Consider the following 20,632-nt stretch of genomic DNA (forward strand, 5'->3'; position numbering starts at 1 on the left):
GACTTAATGACATTGATAAACAAGTAAAGTGGATCAACTTGGGACACCAGAATAATTCAGAGAAAGATCTATAACAAGTCATACACAACCTACAGTAGTCAAGGTGTAGAATTCTGTAATAGGTGAGAATCAACGAAGTTAAAGGTCAGTGTCGAATGACTTATATGTGGCCTAAGCAACAGTATGCAACATAATTAAGAAGGATATTTGTCTGTAAAAGCTGCTTCCATGATATATAAACTCAACCCTCGTTTACCAAATAAAACTGGAAAATGAAACTGATACTCGTGCTATTACGTTCGAAAACATACTGGTCAAAATCCTATGGATTTCAGGACAATCAGACTGTTTAAATGAACGCTAAAAAGTCATCGTTCTTGTACATCAGACGGATTATGAAAAGAAAGCAGGGACAAGTAGTGTGCTTTGTAAATGTCAACTTTACAACAGAACCTTGTACAATGTGAACTACGTTTAACAAAGTGGTTGTAATGTAATCTAATTAAAATTTGTATTTAAACAAAGTCTGATAAATTTAAATAATCCAATTAATTAAGGTCCGGCCTGGCCAGGTGGTTAAGGCACTCGAATTGTAATCCGAGGGTGGCGGGTTCGAATCCATTTTACACCAAACCTGTTCGCCCTTTCAGCTGTGGGGGCGTTATAATGTGACGGTCAATACTACTATTCGTTGTAAAAGAGTAGCCCTAGAGTTGGCGGTGGATGGTGATGACTAGCTGCCTACCCTCTAGTCTTACGCTGCTACACTAGAGACGGCTAGCGCAGATTGCCCTCGTGTAGCTTTGCGCGAAATTCAAAACAATGTAATTCAAGTAAGACTTGGGTGTAAAGTAAATGTAAATGGGGCCCACTCAGGGTCCTTTTCACCCAAAGCAAGAGTCCCGCAGGAGAGGGTTGTTAGCCCTATATTATTTATCATGTACGTGAGTAATATGCCTCTGTCGGACCTAAATTTAGGTTATGCATCACAGTTCGCTGACGATGTAGCAGTCTGGAAAAGTGCCCCCACTCCGTCAATAGCAGCAACGAACCTACAAGCAGTCCTGAATAACATCGAAGAATACTGCCAGAAATACAGAATCAAAATTAATATTCCAAAACCCAGTCATAGTATTCAGCAGACTGAATAAGCTGAAAAAAGATCCACCAAAACTCTATATGAATGGATCACTTTTACTGACTGCTACTTCTGCTAAATTTCTAGGTCTAACCTATGACTCAAAATTAACGTGGCTACCACATATTAAAAATGTACTGATACGAATCTGGAAAGAGCAAACTATGCAAGAAGTCTTTCAGGTAAAATCCAAGGAACATCACCAGACAACATACTTAAAATCTACAAAACGTACATTAGACCAACAATAGAATATGCATCAACTGCCTGGATTAACATAGCATCCACACATGTACAGAAATTTCAACGTATACAAAATTCTGTACTAACTTCAGCATATAAAGTACCACGTAGCACCTCAACCACATTCATGCACAAGTATGCAAACATAGATACAATAGCTGAAAGACTCTTGCATAATTCTCTAAAATATTTCAATAAGAATTGGCATAAAATGACTTAATGTGTGATATCGACAGATATCACGTACATGATAAATGGTCCTAAATACCTCTCCCTTTTAACATATATTTAAAAATGTAACACAAGCTGGCCACTATGCACTAGACACTTAGTCCTTGTTTCTTTTTATTATTATAATTATTATTTTCTTTTTAATCATTATTATTTTTATTTTTTATTTTTTTCTATTTTTGAATTATTATTCAAGTATTGAATAATATTATTCAAGTATTGAATAATAATAATTATTATCACTTTCTTTTTGTGTGTGTTACTACAAGTAGTAGTAGCATTCTCTCAATCGAGAAAAAGGAGAAAAATACAAAAAAAATATATATATATGAAAATACAAAAAATGAAGGAAAAAAAACAAAAAAAAATTCTTGTTCGTCCATGCATGGACTGAGCCCTGAAATGGGCCTGAGTATGATGTCATTCTATTACTCTGGCCCAAAGCTTAAAAACAATAAATAAATAAATAAAAAAAAACAACCCTAAAGACAGACGTTATAATCGTTCGGGAGGGAGGAAGAGGTCAAATGTACCTGACCCTCCTGGGTATTTAACAACATCAATACCCAAATACCGACACAGTGAAACTTGGGTTGGCCGGTGGGCATCCCAGAGAGTGTCTCCAGCGGATTACAACTCCTCTCCGCCTTGACCCTTCCGGTCAACAGGAAGTCGAGTGTACTTCTGATAATGTTGCCAGCAATCAGCTGATTCCTGTGACATCTGTTCGGGCCTTTGTTGTGGCTGTCACGATTGATGCTAAATGGGTTCCTGAGGCAGAGAATTCTATCTCCCTCTTCTGAGTGCATGAGAAACTCTCTGATGCTCTGGCGTGCTCATGAGTGTTATATTTTGAAGAAAGAGCAACATCTGGTCTGTTGGTTGTGGTGCTGCTGCAAAGTGGTCAGTCTTCTCATTGTACGTGACATCAGCGTAGCCTTGGACATACACAAAGGTGGGAGATTTTTGTCATTGAGATAAGGTGCAGCCTCTCTGGATTCTTTGCAACATTGTCATGTAGTCGGTGGCAAACACAACTGTGGTGACATCATGGGATTCTAGGACAAGCCTTCCAAGAGCCTACTTGTGTACAGAGTACATGCTCCAGACTTCTCAGTTACGGGTGTGGTCTCCAGAAACGCAACAAATCCCCAACCTGTTCTCTTGAACTCTGTTGCAATGATGATCGAAGTAAGAAGTTAAGGGAAATTACTATTTTACATTAAGAATTATTTTTCGAAAATTAAAGGCTCGGAGGAGAGAATAAAATGACTTTACGTTATAAAACCACATTCAACTAGTGATTATGTCTGTCAACTTGGTGCACCAATCAAGCCAATAGCAGTTGTTTTTTGTGTATGAATTTATATGTATCGTTGTTAGGAAACACAAGACAGTTGAAACAGCTTTGATTTGTTTGTTAAACATCATTATAAACGTACTGTAATTCCATGTCGGTTTTTAAATTATTTTGTAAAATAACTGAAATAAGCCAAACAAAACAAATATTTTTCCTGACACTAAAAATACCCTAGTTCTAGAAAACAAAAGGAATACTTAAGAGACTATGGTTAAAATGTCTGTATTTCGTACAATTACAGTATGTAACACAAATAACACAATGTAACACAAATTGTGTTTATGGATAGTATGTGTTATTTCTTAATTGCTTGTGTTGTAAAACAAAAGAAAATGGCCATTATTCCCTTCAAACTTTGCTTTTGTGACCTGGATAATGAAATTTAGAAATTAACATATTTTCTATGTAAAAACTGGCAAAATTTCACATTTTCATTTACATAAGGTCTGAATAAAACAACATATGAATCAAGATTTACATGTATTTATACTAAAGTTATACAAAAATGTTTAGAAGTGAGTAATTTTTCGGGATTTGCAACTGTAATGTAAATCACTTTCAGGTATCAGCCCCCAAATATAGTTTCTCATCATGTTTTCGTTATACGCTCCCATGTCACAAAAGCAAAGTTTGAAGAGAAAAATAGGTTTTTTCCATTTACTTTAGGCATAAGAAATTGGGAAATAACACTTTCTGCCCAGGAACAATAAAAAGTAAAAATTTTGTTACATAGTGTTATTTAACATTTCTGTCTGTTTAATGCTGATGAACTGAATATAAGAAACCAATCATTTGACAGATCGCGACTTTGTGAGATAAAACCACTAAAGTAGGGTGTATGTACTTGCAATTATAATAAACAAGAAAGCAACGCTTGCAAAACAAAATCTATTTGAATAAAATGAATGAGTTTAATGCACTCGTATTGCTAAAAGGAAATTTTATCATTAGTCCAGCTATGCTGACACAGCACTTAGTAACCGCTGCTAAGCTCTGGCTATGCTGACATGACATTTAGTAACCGGTGCTGAGCTCTGACTTTGCTGACACAGCGCTTAGTAACCGGTGCTGAGCTCTAGCTATGCTGACATGACACTTAGTAACCGGTGCTGAGCTCTAGCTATGCTGACATGACATTTATTAACTGGTGCTGAACTCTGTCTATGCTGAGATAAACTTAGTAACCGTTGCTGAAATCTGTCTATGCTGACATAAACTTAGTAACCGGTGCTAAATTCTGGCTATGCTGACATGACATTTACTAACCGGTGCTGAACTCTGTGTATGCTGACATGAACTTAGTAACTGGTGCTGAACTATGGCTATCCTGACATGACACTTAGTAACCGGTGCTGATCTTCCCGGCACCTTTAGAATGGAATTGCACGAACACGCGTCTCATTTCTGAACTGCTTGATGTACGCGGTGGCTGAGAGAAAATGTAGAAGCACGTGGCTTTTTTTCGATTTTTATAGTGGAGATAATAGTGTATCGTATTGTATACTGTCGCCTGGAATACGAGGATTTATTCTGTTTAACTATGTGAAGGCTCATCTGTTACAAGAATGTAATATTTTGATTACCATGGCTGTGGCACGACTTATTGCATATTGTTTTCTGGATGGTCCTGGGTTCCTAAACTGATCCATATTTATTTGAATCACATTAAAAACAATGGGTATCCTAATTACGGAAATTTTATACCATAAAAGTGTATGAATATCCTGAGTGGAAAAGGGTTCTTAGATACCCTTTCGAAAAGTAATAACGTTTCGGTGGCATCACACTAGCTACAAAACATCGGATAATGCAACGCATACCGTTTCACGACGATGTTATGATTGTCACGTAACTCACAGATTACATGTTCAAAGTCGTTACAATACAACGTATTCAACCTTCTGAAGTTTCTAGCGATGATGAACTATGAAGCAAAACCTATCGATCTCAGAACTGTAATTCAGTATTTCAGTAAGTTTTGCTGTATCAGTAAATGATCTCATTATACGTCTGTCAAAAAAAAAGTGAAATAAATAATCCTGAAATACACATATCGTATAGTTTTTACTTCAAGTGGTTTGGTTTGTTTTGAATTTCACGCAAAGCTACTCGAGGGCTATCTGCGCTAGCTGTCCGTAATTTAGCAGTGTAGGACTAGAGAGACTACTTTTTTACCAACGAATGGTGGGATTGATCGTAACATTATAACGCCCCCACAGCTGAAAGGGCGAGCATGTTTGGTGGGATGGTGATTCAAATCCGCAACCCTCGGATTACGAGTCGACTGTTTTAACCACCTGGCCATGCAGGGCCTTGCTTGAAGTGAATTGGTAATAAATAGATTTATTCATAGGAACATTATCATTTCAAACATTAACAAAGTGTGCTAAAAACAATATAAAATAAATTGAAGAAACAGCGGATTCAGGAATTTGAAAGCCAGAGGAATAGTTAGTGAATGGTACCTAGAATTTAACTGTATAAATAAATCAGAAACAATTTTGCGTTATTTGCTAAGTACAGTTTGAGCAATATACAAATATAAGAGATGGGTAGAAAATATATTAACTTCCTATTTGTTTTCAAGAGCAAATCAACAGTTACCTAGTTGCTGTATTTACCACAGGGAATGGAACCTGTAAACTTACCGTATACCTAATAACGCTTGTATAACAAAGATAAAGGAATGACGAAGAATTTTTGTTAACTGTCAATTAATTATCCAGAAAAGAAATAACTTCTAAGGAAAAGTGAACGAAAACCTTCAAATTATTTATTTGTTTGTTTTGAATTTCGCGCAAGAGGACTATCTGCGTTAGCCGTCCTTAATTTATCAGTGTAAGACTAGAGGGAAGGCATCTAGTTACCATTACCTACTGCCATGTCTTGGATCACTCTTTTATCAGTGAATAGTGGGATTGATCGTTATATTATAACGACCACACGGCTGAAATGGCGAGCATGTTTGGTGTGACAGGATTCGAACCCGTAATCGTCAGATTACAAGTTGAACGCCCTAACCTTGAAATTAATAGACGTATACGAAACGCTAGGATCAGTGTTGACCTGTCAACATGGTTTTAAATCTGTGTTTTTTCAAAGAAAAATAAAGTTCTAGAACCATTAGAATATTTTTTCTCTTAGTCGTGGAGTCTCTTCTTTCCAAATCCAGGGAAATTGCACCCAGTTAGTCTTTATCCACTTGTATATAGTTTGACAAGGGTGCATAAGCAAGCCTCAAAGTGTAAGCATACATAATGCTGAATTGTGTAAAATTATGTGATATTTTTATTACAGTTTTATATGCAAAACTAAAAATCTATTTTGTTAGAAAAACTTAAACTTACTATGGCTTTTGAAATGAACAGTGTAAGATTCGTAATGTGACACAATCAATAAACAAAGTTAATTGATAGTGTACTTAGATAAGTTATTAAAATATGTAATAGTCATAAATGTTGTCCTAAATGTTTTGATTGAAAACATTTTAAAGTTTGAATAAGTTATAGCATTAATAATTTCAAGATTATATTATTGCATCCAAATGTTTCATTTTCGAGTGAAGGTTAATAAAAAGTTAGACCCTTAAGTATTATGTAAACTCTTCGCCCCAATGTGTTTTTCTCTTATAGCAAAGCCACATCGAGCTGTCTGCTGAGTTTCCCAAGGGGGGATCGAACCCTTGATTTTAACGTTGCAAATACGTGGACTTATCTCTGTATTAACGGGAACCCTTTTCCTCCGAACCTTCTATTATAAATTTGTACAAGTCCTTTCTATCTCTGTTATTATTGTAGGGAGATTTTGAAAGTTGACTTTTGAGGGTTAAGTCTAGCCTTTCTGTAACTTTAATTGGTAATTCAAATCTCCTTCGGTGGCGGAGCCAGGATATTTTCGTTGGGAAGGGGCTGAGGTAAACTGTGGAGGGGCTTCCCAAAATACCATCGATATGAAGTATAGATGGTAAATTATAAAAATGTAAATACCAAGGTGCATTTCAAAAAGGTGTGCTATTTTGAACTGCGTTTTCAATGCAGTTTTCATTGGAAACTCATATTCTGATTAATAATCCATTATTACAAATTAGAAATAATCTGTTTAAGAAAATATGTGTACATGTAAAAGAGGAAGCTCATCTAAATTCCACCCAAGGTAATACATAATAATAAAGAGAATCAAGATTAGCTTAGATTGAACATTTAATATACCATTAAGAGTAAAGCTACAAATCAACAGAAATATAACATAAAGACATAGTTTACATAGCAGAAACGAATTATCCCATGTGAAGTTAATACATTCTGAGGAATAGTAAGGTCACTATCAGGCTAACTATCTTTCATCATGTTGTAATTATAGTCAATATTACTTCAAAACAATGCGCCTGTTCTGGTGATTGGCAGCAAATACACAATGCAAAATGATCACACAGAGACAACACCAGCTAAATGCTTCGTAGTTTTGATCTATACACATGTATGCTATGCTTTACTTTTCAATAAAAGGTAAATGAAAATAATGGGTAAATACCTGTAAAACTTTTGGTTTATCAAGTTAAATTCCTGATGATCTGTTGTAACTTGAAATCAACGTGGTTGTCTAATCTTCGTCAAAGCTCAAGATAGAATGACATTACACAGAGAGCGGCAATACAACAATTGAGTTTAAGTGTATTCAGTACGTTGCTATGGGACGCATGACACATACTTCCGTTTTAATGAAGACGTTGAGTTCTACAGATCTATGTCTTTTTGATGTTAATTGTTAAGCAACAACGATGATTGTGTTTTCCATATTTTATTAATGTATGTTGGTAACAATATTGGGGAGCTGAGGGGGGCTTGGCTCATTTTCGGGGAGGGAGCTCAAGCCCTCCAAGCCTCCCCTTGGTGCTGCTACTGATTTTCTGATTACAGTTTTTATTTTATTGGAGATAGTTTCATCAATCAGAAGTACCATAAAAGAAATATTTACTATGTTGTCTTTGGTAAAAATCATTATTTTCTCGGTTTATCTATCACAGTCCTAGAAAATTCGTTCTATCTATAAACCTAGCTATTCGTTACTCAGAAAAGTGATTTTAGTCTAGAATGTGTATTCTTTCTTTCACTACAATTCTGACCAATTTTTTTTTAATTTTTCAGTAACTTTCTTGGAAGATTTGGGATGATGAGAGTTGAAGTAAAGGAAGAGAGGTTTTCTAATTAGTTTCTCAATGAAGGTAAATTGTTTATCATCGTACATCTTAGATCCTTAAGGTATCATCATTCGAACGAGTTCGGGTTAACTGGTAGCTAATGTCTATGGAATTTAGAAGGTCTAAGAATTACTTTAAAGAAAGAAGGTCATGGTTCCATAGTCCAAGAAACCCATCGATCAGTGTCGGTTTTGTCAAGTGTCGTTTGGTTGTTTCAAAGACTTACCTAAATATTACAGCGTAAAAAACAGTGACTCTGTTACCCATTACGACACAACTTACTACTCAAAACGAAAATATAAATTACGAAGATGGAAATGTAAGATTTTTTTTTGACAACTTCTATTGTCCGTTCGTACATTTCCAATTGTTTATGTAAATCGATATGACTTCATACATTGTGTGGACATCATCTTCTGTCTATAAAGATGGTAAAGAGACGTGATCTTCAATATAAATAGTATTTTTGTCTTGGTCTCTAAGTAATGGCCCGGCATGGCCAGGTAGTTAAGGCACTCGACTTGTAATCTGGGGGTAGCGGATTCAAATCCTTGTCACACCAAACATACTTGCAATTTCAGCGGTGTGGTCGTTATAATTTGATGGTCAATCCCACTATTCGTTGGCAAATGAGTAACCCAAGAGTTGGCGGTGGGTGGTGATGACTAACTGCCATCTCTCTAGTCTTACACTGCTAAAGTAAGGATAGCCATCGAGTAGCTTTGCACGAAATTCAAAAAGCAAACAAACAAACAGATTCGATTACAATTTATTATTTAAAGCAATTGACGCTTTGTACTGTCAGTTTCGGTTTATATTTTGTGTCCGAAAAAGTTTCAAAGCGGAATGCTGAGTACCCAATTAAGGAACAATAAAAATATGATGTTAAAAGTCCTTTCTATCTAGTGATAAAATGACTTTTAAATATCAGAAGAAACGGAAGAGAAAGATAAGTCATCATAGCTTTTTATATTGACGTAGACAAACAGATACGTATCTTCGTTTTTCATCCATGACGAAGGATAAACATTATTCTGATCTTCGTTGTTCGTATCAAACGTGGTAACTGTGCTTGACATTTTGATGTCCTTCTCAGGAAGTATGTCATTCTAGCATGTGTTTTACAGCATGCAGTTTTAACGTCATATGAAGTAGGCGTTATGTCACCCAAACATTGTAGCTGTTGGGGAACATGATGAAAAGAATATCATTCTATCCTTTAAACATGATGAAAATATGTCATCTTGACGTTCACCATTGATATAGTGTGGTAATTACGTCATCCTATCGTTTCTTGTTTACCCATTAACTAAAAGTAGGTTATTGTGATCTTTACTATTGATTTACTTATCATATAGGTTTAACACTATTATCTCTGTTGTGATTATAAAGTGAGACATTTGTCATCGTAATTTTCTGTGTTCATATAAATTAAAGTATATTAATAAAGGTGTTTTAAAACATAATTATTTATATTTGGAAAACAAGGATGTTGCTTTGCTTCACCATTACATTTCTTGGATCATCACAGGTTCTCCATTGTTTTTATATTCTTTTGGAAATTGAGACTCGGGAAGTTGTCGTTACATCTTTGTTGTTAATTGAGGTACATCATGGTACAATTCTTTGTTAACTTAGACGATATGAGGTGTGATAGTCTTACCTTTAATCTTGGTAAATAAGGAGTGAGGTACGTCATCACGACCTTATTTGTTTATATACACGTTTGGAAGTTTTACTTTATGGTATTTAAAGTAATGTATTTATTGGTATCATGTTATTTAAAGATATGTGTTTACTGGTATCGTGCTATTTAAAAACATGTGTTTACTGGTGTCATGCTATTTAAAGATATGTGTTTACCGGTATTTTGCAATTTAAAGATATGTGTTTACTGGTATCGTGCTATATAAAAACATGTGTTTACTGGTGTCATGCTATTTAAAGATATGTGTTTACCCGTATAGTGCTATTTAAAGATATGTGTTTACTGGTATCGTGCTATTTAAAGACATGTGTTTACTGGTATCGTGCTATTTAAAGATATATGTTTACTGGTATCATGATATTTAAAGATATATGTTTAGTGGTATCATGATATTTAAAGATATGTGTTTACTGGTATCGTGCTATTTAAAGACATGTGTTTACTGGTATCGTGCTATTTAAAAACATGTGTTTACTGGTGTCATGCTATTTAAAGATATGTGTTTACCGGTATCTTGCAATTTAAAGATATGTGTTTACTGGTATCGTGCTATTTAAAAACATGTGTTTACTGGTGTCATGCTATTTAAAGATATGTGTTTACCCGTATCGTGCTATTTAAAGACATGTGTTTACTGGTATCGTGCTATTTAAAGATATATGTTTACTGGTATCATGATATTTAAAGATATATGTTTAGTGGTATCATGATATTTAAAGATATGTGTTTACTGGTATCGTGCTATTTAAAGACATGTGTTTACTGGTATCGTGCTATTTAAAGATATATGTTTAGTGGTATCATGATATTTAAAGATATATGTTTACTGGTATCATGATATTTAAAGATATATGTTCACTGGTATCATGATATTTAAAGATATGTGTTTACTGGTATCGTGCTATTTAAAAACATGTGTTTACTGGTGTCATGCTATTTAAAGATATGTGTTTACCCGTATCGTGCTATTTAAAGATATGTGTTTACCCGTATCGTGCTATTTAAAGATATATGTTTACTGGTATCGTGATATTTAAAGATATATGTTCACTGGTATCATGATATTTAAAGACATGTGTTTACTGGTATCATGATATTTAAAGACATGTGTTTACTGGTATCATGATATTTAAAGATATATGTTCACTGGTATCATGATATTTAAAGATATATGTTCACTGGTATCATGATATTTAAAAATATATGTTCACTGGTATCATGATATTTAAAGATATATGTTTACTGGTATCATGATATTTAAAGATATGTGTTTACTGGTATCGTGATATTTAAAGACATATGTTTACTGGTATCATGATATTTAAAGATATATGTTTACTGGTATCATGATATTTAAAGACATATGTTTACTGGTATCATGATATTTAAAGATATATGTTTACTGGTATCATGATATTTAAAGACATGTGTTCACTGGTATCATGATATTTAAAGACATGTGTTTACTGGTATCATGATATTTAAAGACATGTGTTTACTGGTATCATGCTACCTATAGAAACGGGTTCGATAATAATACAATTTCCTCACTTTTTCTTACTACACAATACATTACACTTGACATCTTTAATACCCCATTACACTCTCGTTGTCCACCATCCAATTACCCAACACACAAAACGGCTTTATTTGCCAATTAGATTAATGAAAAGAGCCAGTGCCAATCCAATTTGGTTGAAAACTCTGTATGTATGAAACAAGTAGAGAACATTTCAGGCTTTTTTTGATTATCTGTCCTTAAATCATTATACAAGATTTAAAAGTAACTTATTGCATCCAGAAGTAAAGAAAAGAAACAAACAAAATATGGTGGGAAGTAGACGTGTACTTTAAGAAGTAAAGAAAAGAAACAAACAAACTATGGTGGAATGTTGACATGTACTTTAAGAAGTAAAGAAAAGAAACAAACAAACTATGGTGGAATGTTGACATGTACTTTAAGAAGTAAAGAAAAGAAACAAACAAACTATGGTGGAATGTTAACATGTACTTCAAGAAGTAAAGAAAGAAAGAAACAAACTATGGTGGAATGTTGACATGTACTTCAAGAAGTAAAGAAAAGAAACAAACAAACTATGGTGGAATGTTGACATGTACTTTAAGAAGTAAAGAACGAAACAAACAAACTATGGTGGAATGTTGACATGTACTTCAAGAAGTAAAGAAAAGAAACAAACAAACTATGGTGGAATGTTGAGATGTACTTTAAGAAGTAAAGAAAAGAAACAAACAAACTATGGTGGAATGTTAACATGTACTTCAAGAAGTAAAGAAAGAAACAAACAAACTATGGTGGAATTTTGACATGTACTTTAAGAAGTAAAGAAAAGAAACAAACAAACTATGGTGGAATGTTGACATGTACTTTAAGAAGTAAAGAAAAGAAACAAACAAACTATGGTGGAATGTTGACATGTACTTTAAGAAGTAAAGAACGAAACAAACAAACTATGGTGGAATGTTGAGATGTACTTTAAGAAGTAAAGAAAAGAAACAAACAAACTATGGTGGAATGTTGACATGTACTTTAAGAAGTAAAGAAAAGAAACAAACAAACTATGGTGGAATGTTGACATGTACTTTAAGAAGTAAAGAAAAGAAACAAACAAACTATGGTGGAATGTTGACATGTACTTTAAAAAGTATAGAAAAGAAACAAACAAACTATGGTGGAATGTTGACATGTACTTTAAGAAGTAAAGAAAAGAAACAAACAAACTATGGTGGAATGTTGACATGTACTTTAAGAAGTAAAGAAAAGAAACAAACAAACTATGGTGGAATGTTGACATGTACTTTAAGAAGTAAAGAAAAGAAACAAACAAACTATGGTGGAATGTTGACATGTACTTTAAGAAGTAAAGAAAAGAAACAAACAAACTATGGTGGAATGTTGACATGTACTTTAAGAAGTAAAGAAAAGAAACAAACAAACTATGGTGGAATGTTGACATGTACTTTAAGAAGTAAAGAAAAGAAACAAACAAACTATGGTGGAATTTTGACATGTACTTTAAGAAGTAAAGAAAAGAAACAAACAAACTATGGTGGAATGTTAACATGCACTACAAGAAGTAAAGAAAGAAAGAAATAAACTATGGTGGAATTTTGACATGTACTTCAAGAAGTAAAGAAAGAAACAAACAAACTATGGTGGAATGTTGACATGTACTTTAAGAAGTAAAGAAAAGAAACAAACAAATATGGTGGAATGTTGACATGTACTTTAAGAAGTAAAGAAAAGAAACAAACAAACTATGGTGGAATGTTGACATGTACTCCAAGAAGTAAAGAACGAAACAAACAAACTATGGTGGAATGTTGAGATGTACTTTAAGAAGTAAAGAAAAGAAACAAACAAACTATGGTGGAATGTTAACATGTACTTCAAGAAGTAAAGAAAGAAAGAAACAAACTATGGTGGAATTTTGACATGTACTTCAAGAAGTAAAGAAAGAAACAAAGAAACTATGTGGAATATTCAGATGTACTTTAAGAAGTAAAGAAAAGAAACAAAGAAACTATGGTGGAATGTTGACATGTACTTCAAAAAGTAAAGAAAAGAAACAAACTAACTATGGTGGAATGTTGACATGTACTTCAAGAAGCAATGAAAAGAAACAAAGAAACTATGGTGGAATGTTCACATGTACTTCAAGAAGTAAAGAAAAGAAACAAACTAACTATGGTGGAATGTTGACATGTACTTCAAGACGTAAAGAAAGAAACAAACTAACTATGGTGGAATGTTGACATGTACTTTAAGAAGTAAAGAAAAGAAACAAACAAACTATGGTGTAATGTTGACATGTACTTCAAGAAGTAAAGAAAAGAAACAAACAAACTATGGTGGAATGTTGACATGTACTTTAAGAATTAAAGAAAAGAAACAAACAAACTATCGTGGAATGTTGACATGTACTTCAAGAAGTAAAGAAAAGAAACAAACAAACTATGGTGGAATGTTGACATGTACTTTAAGAAGTAAAGAAAAGAAACAAACAAACTATGGTGGAATGTTGACATGTACTTCAAGAAGTAAAGAAAAGAAACAAACTAACTATGGTGGAATGTTGACATGTACTTCAAGAAGTAAAGAAAAGAAACAAAGAAACTATATTGGAATGCTGACATGTACTTCAAGAAGTAAAGAAAAGAAACAAACTAACTATGGTGGAATGTTGACATGTACTTCAAGAAGTAAAGAAAGAAACGAACAAACTATGGTGGGATGTTCAGATGTACTTCAAGAAGTAAAGAAAAGAAACAAACTAACTTTGGTGAAATGTTCAGATGTACTTTAAGAATTAAATAAAAAGAAACAAACAAACTATGGTGGAATGTTGACATGTACTTTAAGAAGTAAAGAAAAGAAACAAACAAACTATGGTGGAATGTTGACATGTACTTTAAGAAGTAAAGAAAAGAAACAAACAAACTATGGTGGAATGTTAACATGTACTTCAAGAAGTAAAGAAAGAAAGAAACAAACTATGGTGGAATTTTGACATGTACTTCAAGAAGTAAAGAAAGAAACAAACAAACTATGGTGGAATGTTGACATGTACTTTAAGAAGTAAAGAAAAGAAACAAACAAATATGGTGGAATGTTGACATGTACTTTAAGAAGTAAAGAAAAGAAACAAACAAACTATGGTGGAATGTTGACATGTACTTCAAGAAGTAAAGAACGAAACAAACAAACTATGGTGGAATGTTGAGATGTACTTTAAGAAGTAAAGAAAAGAAACAAACAAACTATGGTGGAATGTTAACATGTACTTCAAGAAGTAAAGAAAGAAAGAAACAAACTATGGTGGAATTTTGACATGTACTTCAAGAAGTAAAGAAAGAAACAAAGAAACTATGTGGAATATTCAGATGTACTTTAAGAAGTAAAGAAAAGAAACAAAGAAACTATGGTAGAATGTTGACATGTACTTCAAAAAGTAAAGAAAAGAAACAAACTAACTATGGTGGAATGTTGACATGTACTTCAAGAAGCAATGAAAAGAAACAAAGAAACTATGGTGGAATGTTCACATGTACTTCAAGAAGTAAAGAAAAGAAACAAACTAACTATGGTGGAATGTTGACATGTACTTCAAGAAGTAAAGAAAGAAACAAACTAACTATGGTGGAATGTTGACATGTACTTTAAGAAGTAAAGAAAAGAAACAAACAAACTATGGTGTAATGTTGACATGTACTTCAAGAAGTAAAGAAAAGAAACAAACAAACTATGGTGGAATGTTGACATGTACTTTAAGAATTAAAGAAAAGAAACAAACAAACTATCGTGGAATGTTGACATGTACTTCAAGAAGTAAAGAAAAGAAACAAACAAACTATGGTTGAATGTTGAGATGTACTTCAAGAAGTAAAGAAAAGAAACAAACAAACTATGGTGGAATGTTGACATGTACTTTAAGAAGTAAAGAAAAGAAACAAAGAAACTATGGTGGAATGTTGACATGTACTTCAAGAAGTAAAGAAAAGAAACAAACTAACTATGGTGGTATGTTGACATGTACTTCAAGAAGTAAAGAAAAGAAACAAAGAAACTATATTGGAATGCTGACATGTACTTCAAGAAGTAAAGAAAAGAAACAAACTAACTATGGTGGAATGTTGACATGTACTTCAAGAAGTAAAGAAAGAAACGAACAAACTATGGTGGAATGTTCAGATGTACTTCAAGAAGTAAAGAAAAGAAACAAACTAACTTTGGTGAAATGTTCAGATGTACTTCAAGAAGTAAAGAAAAGAAACAAACTAACTATGGTGGAGTGTTGACATGTACTTCAAGAAGTAAAGAAAAGAAACAAACTAACTATGGTGGAATGTTGACATGTACTTCAGAAGTAAAGAAAAGAAACAAACAAACAATGGTGGAATGTTGAGATGTACTTCAAGAAGTAAAGAAAAGAAACAAACAAACTATGGTGTAATGTTGACATGTACTTCAAGAAGTAAAGAAAAGAAACAAACAAACTATGGTGGAATGTTGACATGTACTTTAAGAAGTAAAGAAAAGAAACAAAGAAACTATGGTGGAATGTTGACATGTACTTCAAAAAGTAAAGAAAAGAAACAAACTAACTATGGTGGAATGTTGACATGTACTTCAAGAAGCAATGAAAAGAAACAAAGAAACTATGGTGGAATGTTCACATGTACTTCAAGAAGTAAAGAAAAGAAACAAACTAACTATGGTGGAATGTTGACATGTACTTCAAGACGTAAAGAAAGAAACAAACTAACTATGGTGGAATGTTGACATGTACTTTAAGAAGTAAAGAAAAGAAACAAACAAACTATGGTGTAATGTTGACATGTACTTCAAGAAGTAAAGAAAAGAAACAAACAAACTATGGTGGAATGTTGACATGTACTTTAAGAATTAAAGAAAAGAAACAAACAAACTATCGTGGAATGTTGACATGTACTTCAAGAAGTAAAGAAAAGAAACAAACAAACTATGGTTGAATGTTGAGATGTACTTCAAGAAGTAAAGAAAAGAAACAAACAAACTATGGTGGAATGTTGACATGTACTTTAAGAAGTAAAGAAAAGAAACAAACAAACTATGGTGGAATGTTGACATGTACTTCAAGAAGTAAAGAAAAGAAACAAACTAACTATGGTGGAATGTTGACATGTACTTCAAGAAGTAAAGAAAAGAAACAAAGAAACTATATTGAATGTTGACATGTACTTCAAGAAGTAAAGAAAAGAAACAAACTAACTATGGTGGAATGTTGACATGTACTTCAAGAAGTAAAGAAAGAAACGAACAAACTATGGTGGGATGTTCAGATGTACTTCAAGAAGTAAAGAAAAGAAACAAACTAACTTTGGTGAAATGTTCAGATGTACTTTAAGAATTAAAGAAAAGAAACAAACAAACTATGGTGGAATGTTGACATGTACTTTAAGAAGTAAAGAAAAGAAACAAACAAACTATGGTGGAATGTTGACATGTACTTTAAGAAGTAAAGAAAAGAAACAAACAAACTATGGTGGAATGTTAACATGTACTTCAAGAAGTAAAGAAAGAAAGAAACAAACTATGGTGGAATTTTGACATGTACTTCAAGAAGTAAAGAAAGAAACAAACAAACTATGGTGGAATGTTGACATGTACTTTAAGAAGTAAAGAAAAGAAACAAACAAATATGGTGGAATGTTGACATGTACTTTAAGAAGTAAAGAAAAGAAACAAACAAACTATGGTGGAATGTTGAAATGTACTTCAAGAAGTAAAGAACGAAACAAACAAACTATGGTGGAATGTTGAGATGTACTTTAAGAAGTAAAGAAAAGAAACAAACAAACTATGGTGGAATGTTAACATGTACTTCAAGAAGTAAAGAAAGAAAGAAACAAACTATGGTGGAATTTTGACATGTACTTCAAGAAGTAAAGAAAGAAACAAAGAAACTATGTGGAATATTCAGATGTACTTTAAGAAGTAAAGAAAAGAAACAAAGAAACTATGGTGGAATGTTGACATGTACTTCAAAAAGTAAAGAAAAGAAACAAACTAACTATGGTGGAATGTTGACATGTACTTCAAGAAGTAAAGAAAAGAAACAAACTAACTATGGTGGAATGTTGACATGTACTTCAAGAAGTAAAGAAAGAAACAAACTAACTATGGTGGAATGTTGACATGTACTTTAAGAAGTAAAGAAAAGAAACAAACAAACTATGGTGTAATGTTGACATGTACTTCAAGAAGTAAAGAAAAGAAACAAACAAACTATGGTGGAATGTTGACATGTACTTTAAGAATTAAAGAAAAGAAACAAACAAACTATCGTGGAATGTTGACATGTACTTCAAGAAGTAAAGAAAAGAAACAAACAAACTATGGTTGAATGTTGAGATGTACTTCAAGAAGTAAAGAAAAGAAACAAACAAACTATGGTGGAATGTTGACATGTACTTTAAGAAGTAAAGAAAAGAAACAAAGAAACTATGGTGAAATGTTGACATGTACTTCAAGAAGTAAAGAAAAGAAACAAACTAACTATGGTGGTATGTTGACATGTACTTCAAGAAGTAAAGAAAAGAAACAAAGAAACTATATTGGAATGCTGACATGTACTTCAAGAAGTAAAGAAAAGAAACAAACTAACTATGGTGGAATGTTGACATGTACTTCAAGAAGTAAAGAAAGAAACGAACAAACTATGGTGGAATGTTCAGATGTACTTCAAGAAGTAAAGAAAAGAAACAAACTAACTTTGGTGAAATGTTCAGATGTTCTTCAAGAAGTAAAGAAAAGAAACAAACTAACTATAGTGGAGTGTTGACATGTACTTCAAGAAGTAAAGAAAAGAAACAAACTAACTATGGTGGAATGTTGACATGTACTTCAGAAGTAAAGAAAAGAAACAAACAAACAATGGTGGAATGTTGAGATGTACTTCAAGAAGTAAAGAAAAGAAACAAACAAACTATGGTAGAATGTTGACATGTACTTCAAGAAGTAAAGAAAAGAAACAAACAAACTATATTGGAATGTTGACATGTACTTCAAGAAGTAAAGAAAAGAAACAAACAAACTATATTGGAATGTTGACATGTACTTCAAGAAGTAAAGAAAAGAAACAAACAAACTATGGTGTAATGTTGACATGTACTTCAAGAAGTAAAGAAAAGAAACAAACAAACTATGGTGGAATGTTGACATTCTTCAAGAAGTAAAGAAAAGAAACAAACAAACTATGGTGGAATGATGAGATATAATTTAGAAAGGAAAGAAAAGGAACAGACGTAAATGTGTGTTTGAGTGTTGAGATGTAATATAAGAAGTAAAGTAAGAAGCAACATCTGAATCTTTACGGAAAGTGTGTGAGGAGTGTGTAGACTGTGTGAGGAGTGTGTGGACAGTGTGTAGAATGTGTAGTCTGTGTAGAGTGTGTGGACTGTGTGGAGTGTGTAGTCTGTGTGTGGAGTGTGTGGACTGTGTGGAGTGTGTGGACTGTGTGTGGAGTGTGTAATCTGTGTGTGGACTGTGCGGAGTGTGTAGTCTGTTTGGAGTGTGTGGACTGTGTGTGGAGTGTGTGGACTGTGTGTAGGGTGTGTAGTCTGTGTGGAGTGTGTGGACTGTGTGTAGAGTGTGTAGTCTGTGTGTGGAGTGTGTAGTCTGTGTGGAGTGTGTGGACTGTGTGTGGAGTATGTGGACCGTGTGTAAAGTGTGTAGTCTGTGTGGAGTGTGTGGACTGTGTGTAGAGTGTGTAGTCTGTGTGGAGTGTGTGGACTGTGTGTAGTCTGTGTGGAGTGTGTGGACTGTGTGTAGAGTGTGTGGAGTGTGTGTAGAGTGTGTAGACTGTGTGGGGTGTGTGGACTGTGTGGAGTGTTTGGAGTTACCAAGATTTTTTGTGTGTTTGTTTTTGAAGTTCGCACAAAGTTACTCGAGGGAGTATCTGCGCTAGCCGTTCCTAATTTAGTGGAGGGAAGGCAGCTAGTCATCACCACCCACCGCCAACTCTAGGGTTACTTTTTTACCAAAGAATAGTAGGATTGATCATCACATTATAACACTCCCACGGCTGAAAGGGCGAGCATGTTTGGTGCGAAGGCGATTCGAACCCGCGAACCTCAGATTTGGAGTCGAACTCCTTAACCCACCTGACCTTTCCGGGCTGTGATGGGAAGTTCATCAGCAGTGTCATGTTGTGTTTTTATAAACTGTGAGGTTAGTTGGTGGATAAGAAATGAGTTTGGTTACTTAATTTTATGGACACTAAAGAAAAATCCTTCGAAGGTTTACAATAATATATTTTTTAATATGTAAAATTATCATTTGCATTCCTGTTTTCTATTTCAACTCAGTGATATCCTCTTAAAGTATTTCATGTAGATCTATAGGTTGAGGAATCTAATTAAGCCTTTTTTAAGAGTTATATTTGATATGAACGATACGCAGCAAACATCTACATTGTGTAGTAAAGAAACATTCATTTAATCAGAGAAATGAACCAACCAGCCACACCTCTGCCGTGTCGCCTGTTCCTAATCTTATATGAGGGGGGAATTTCTGGATCGTTTCTGACATCCATTACGGAGCCAATTGAAGAGATACTGATGCGAAAGGAAACAGCTATGTTTGCGACACAGATCACACTTCTAGGACTCTCGAGAAAATGTTACAGCTGCCTGTTCAGAAATAATGACAAACAAGGAGAAGAACGGTGGTAACCAATACTAAATGTTATTGTTAAACTTATTCCTTCCTGAGTATCTAACCCATTGAATTTTCTTTGCACAGAGAATAAACCAGATTTGTTTCCAGTTTCTCTTTTAATTGAAATGTTTTTTATCGGGGTGTGAAGAGGAAATAGAAAAAGTCAATTAATTAGGTTTAATTAATTTCTTCACAATAAATTATGTTTAACTTTTAAATTATATTATTTAAAAACTATTTGTAATTTTGCAGAATAAAACCCTTTAGTTTTAGTTTTATGTATCCACTGGTATATCTTAAAATCCTGTTATCCAACTTGCGTATATTTACCAAAATACTGAAAATCATGGCTGTAAGTTTTTTATATACTCTCTGGAAAATCGTAAACAAATATTATTGAGTCTTTATATAGCTTTATTATAACACTTTAAACTATTGTTACACGTTTTGGTCATTCACTATAACACCATAAACACCTTTAATCTCGTTTAAAACGCTACCCACTAGTACAGCGGTATGTCTCCGGATTTATAACG

This window comes from Tachypleus tridentatus, chromosome 4 (assembly GCF_004210375.1).
Source record: "Tachypleus tridentatus isolate NWPU-2018 chromosome 4, ASM421037v1, whole genome shotgun sequence".
NCBI lineage: Eukaryota > Metazoa > Arthropoda > Merostomata > Xiphosura > Limulidae > Tachypleus > Tachypleus tridentatus.